Source organism: Bison bison, unplaced genomic scaffold, assembly GCF_000754665.1.
Source record: "Bison bison bison isolate TAMUID 2011002044 unplaced genomic scaffold, Bison_UMD1.0 scf7180017864500, whole genome shotgun sequence".
In the NCBI taxonomy this organism is placed as follows: Eukaryota; Metazoa; Chordata; class Mammalia; order Artiodactyla; family Bovidae; genus Bison; species Bison bison.
The window spans coordinates 713,518-717,756 of record NW_011495059.1 but is presented as its reverse complement, the minus strand read 5'-3'; positions in this window follow the sequence as shown (position 1 = coordinate 717,756).

Genomic DNA, 4,239 nt, shown 5'->3' with positions numbered 1-4,239 from the left:
CCAATTGATTTTTGATGAGTGTCAAGTCCATTCAATGGGGAAGGAACAGGACACTGAGATTTCCACTTGTGAAAAAGTGAGGTTGGATGCCTATCTTACACTCTATAGAAAACTCCAAATGGATCGATGACCCAAAGAGCAGAGCTAAAGCCATAAAACCCTTATAAGAAAACGTAGAGGTAAATTTTTATGACCTTGGAATTGACAGTGGATTCTAGATATGACACCAAAAGTGCAAGCAACAAAGGAAAAATCAGACAAGTTGTACTTCATCGAAATTAAAACCTTTTGTACATTGAATGAAAAAGGTGAAACAACAGTCTACAGAATGGGAAAGAATATGTGCAAATTACATATCTGATGATAGTTTAAATATATAAATAATTCCTAAAAACTAAACAACAAAAAGACCATCCAAATAAAAAAATCGCAGAGCATTTGACTGAACATTTCTCCAAAGATACACAAATAGCTAATACACACAGAGATGTTCAACAGCATTAGCATTAGAAAAACGCAAATCAAAACCACAATGAACTACCATGTCACACCTACCAGGACCACTATAATAAAATAAAGGAAAATAATAATTGTTGGAAAGGATGTGAAGAATCTGCTGGTTGGGTGCAGCCACTGTGAAAAGTTTGGCACAGTTTGGCTCCTCAAAAAGCTAAATATAGAATTACCATTCTACCCAGTGGGCTTTCCAGGTGGCGCTAGTGGTAAAGAACCCGCCTGCCAATGCATGAGACATAAGAGAGACAGGGGGTTTGATCCATGGGCCAGGAAGATCCCCTGGAGGAGGGCATGGCAACCCACTCCAGGATTCTTGCCTGGAGAATCCCATGGACAGCTACATGTTCTCTGGCCAGCTATAGTTCATGGGGTCGCAAAGAGCTGGACATGACTGAAACGACTTAATACACACACAGCACATATTACCCAGCAATTTTACTCCTAAGTGTGTATATAAAATGGAGAAGGAAATGGCAACCCACTCCAGTACCCTTGCCTGGAAAATTCCATGGGTGGAGGAGCCTCGTAGGCTACAGTTCATGGGGTCACAAAGAGTCGGACACTTCACTTTCACTTTTCATACATCTAAAAGATTTGAAAACAGATTATTTTTATGCCAGTGTTCATTTAAGCATTATTCACCGTGTTCAAAAGGTGGAAGCAACCCAAAAGTCCATTAATAGATGAATAGGTAGACAAAATATAGATGAATAGATAGACATGTGTGCTAAGTCCCTTTATTCGTGTCTGACTCTTTTCGACCCTGTGGACTCTAGCTCGCCAGGCTCTTCTGTCCATGGGGATTCTCCAGGCAAGAATACTGGAATGGGTTGCCATGCCCTCTTCCAGGGGATCTTCCCTGCCCAGGGATTGAACCCACATCTCTTATGTCTCCTGCATTGACTGGCGCCATCTGGGAATCCTTGAATAGATAGACAAAATGTGGTAAATCTATCCATACAGTGGAATATTATTCAACCATTAAATGGACTAAGCAACATGGATGAATCTTGAAAATATTACACTAAGTGAAATAAGCCAGGCACAAAAAGACAAATATTGTATGATTCCACTTACATGAAATATCTAGAATAGGCAAATTTATAGAGACAGAAAGTAGACTGGAGGTTACCAGGGGCTGGGTGAAGGGGGAATTGGGAGTTATTGCTTAATGGCCACAGAGCTGTGCTTAGGGGTGATGAAAAAGTTTTGGAAAGAGATACTGATGATGATTGCACAACACTGAACGTACTTAATGACACTGAATTGTCCACTTCTTAATGATTACAATGGCAACATAGATTTAACCACAGTTTTAAAAGTTAAGAATAAAAAAGGGGACTCCCATAGGATCCAGGAAATAGGACATCCAACAAGAAGAGGGACAAAGAAAGGGCTTCTCCGATGGTTCAGTGGTTAAGATTCCACATGTTCCCTGCAGGGGGCATGGGTTCATCTAATTCATGCTATTTAGGCACGTGGAAGTATTAATAAAATTCTGCATGCCACATGGCACACTCAAAAAAATTTTTTTTTAATTTTTTAAAAGGAGAAAGACAAAGGGGATTTCCAGAGTGATGGAAAAAGAAGGGCCAGGCTGACAACTGAGCAGTTGTCCAGATGAAAAGAGAAGGATGAAAATCTCCAGGAAGGATGAGAAAAAAAAAAAAAACAAACAAACCCAGTGAAATTGGCCAAAAAGTTCATTCAGGTTTTTCCCTAAGATATTACAGAAAAACTCAATTGAATTTTTTAGGCTAACCCAATATTATTGCATTAGGAGGCTATTTTCAGCTCTATCAAAGAGTTTGAGAATTATTTGCATGTGTGTTTGTACAGGTGTACAATATATGCAGACGTATTCATTGAATATTTCAAACAATCAAATGAGACAATGACCAATTAATTTTAGAAAAAGCAGAGGTGAATGTTTGAAGGGGCGAGATGGAAATATTGTAAGGAAACCACTTGAGAACTTCTAAAAAATGACAGATGGAGGGAATCTCAGTATAATCATGCTATTTAGATACATGGAAGTTAGCAAACACCAAAGGAAGCTCTGTGACAACCTAGAGGGGTGGGATCGGGTGGGAGGTGGGAGGGAGGTTCAAGAGGGAGGGGATGTATGTATACCTATGGCTGATTCACGTTGATGTGTGGCAGAAACCAACACAATATTGTAAAGCAATTATCCTTCAATTAAAAATAAATACATTTTAAAAAATACCAAAGGAAGCAGTTAAAGTGCATTCCTTGTCCATGAGGAAGGAGATGGGGAACAGACCTTTCTCATTATCTGCCTCATAGTCCAGCTCCACTTTTAAAATTCTGTACATTTATCACTTTCTGAAAATCTTTTTCTTCTAAAAGAAAAGTAAGTGGGGCGGGAGCTGGGGGGCCTCATCTCTAGCCTGTGTGTGAATTCTGTTGACCCAAGGGTCTTGCACTCAATCCACATGGGTAACAGGCTTCTCAGTTCTGACCCCTGAGTTCCCTCTGCCTATGGATGAATCTGCAGGTGTGAGAGGGTATGTGTAGGTGGGGGTATTGGCGGGAGTAGGGATGGGGCGGGACAGATAAAGCAGGGAAAAGTGGGCCGAGGGATTCCAAGGTGGAGGGAGTGTTCACAGAGGTGGATTCCCATTGGTTCAGACTGTTTCCCCTTCTCATCCCTGAGAACAAATCTTTGACCATCACATCCAAGCTACAGAAGCCAGCCAGCTGAAAGAGAGGATACAGGGAGGTTGGGAGGGGAAAGAAAAAGGAAAATGAAGGGGGGACGGGGGATGCCTTCCTGCCATGGCCTCAGGGCAGGAGTGTCCTTGGCCATTTTCTGCAGCATCTTTGAGAGGAAAGGGCAAGTTTAAGCACCACCGCTGATAGCGTGTCAGTTGGTACAACTTTTTAGAGTAACTTGGTAGGTAGGTCAAAATGAACACAGAACTCCCACTTGCAGGAGTTACCAGGGAGAAACACTTGCCAAGGTCACATGATATTAACAGAGATATTCTCTGCAGCCTCCTTAAAATTACTGTGATTTTGGTTAACAGTCTGAGTGTCCATCAGCAAAGGAACAGAGGACGGAAAATAGTAGTGGGGAAATTAATCCCACCTTTAGGAGTGTGACACAGCGAGGCATGCGGGATCTTTAGTTCCCCGACAAGCCCGTGCTCCCTGCAGGAGGAGTGTGGAGTCCCTGATACAGATATTTTTAAAATGTTGTATGTGTTGACACGGGCTTCCCAGATGGTGCTAGTGGTAAAGAACCCACCTGCCAATGCAGGTAGACTTAGGAGAGTTCCATCCCTGGGTGGGTGAAGATCCCCTGGAGGAGGGCATGGCAACCCACTCCAGTATTCCTTCCTGGGGAATCCCATGGACAGAGAAGCCTGGCAGGCTGCAGTCCATGGGATCACACAGAATTGGACATGACTGAAGTGACTTAGCATGCAGCACGCACACATGTGTTGACACAGAGAGCTGTGTGTGAGGGGAAAAAGCGAGTTGCTGAACAATATGTACAGTATAGTCCATTTTGGGGGGTGGGATGGATGAGATATGCAAATGAAGGTGTAGGCAAAAGTCTGGAAGAAAAGTCACCTTTGAGTTAATAGCAGTTATCCCTGGAAATGAGATTGAAGATAGGCTGGAGGAGAAGTTTTCACTTTTTATTTCAAGGTCTTCAGTGTGTTGGAATGCTTCCATACTGATTATGCAATACCG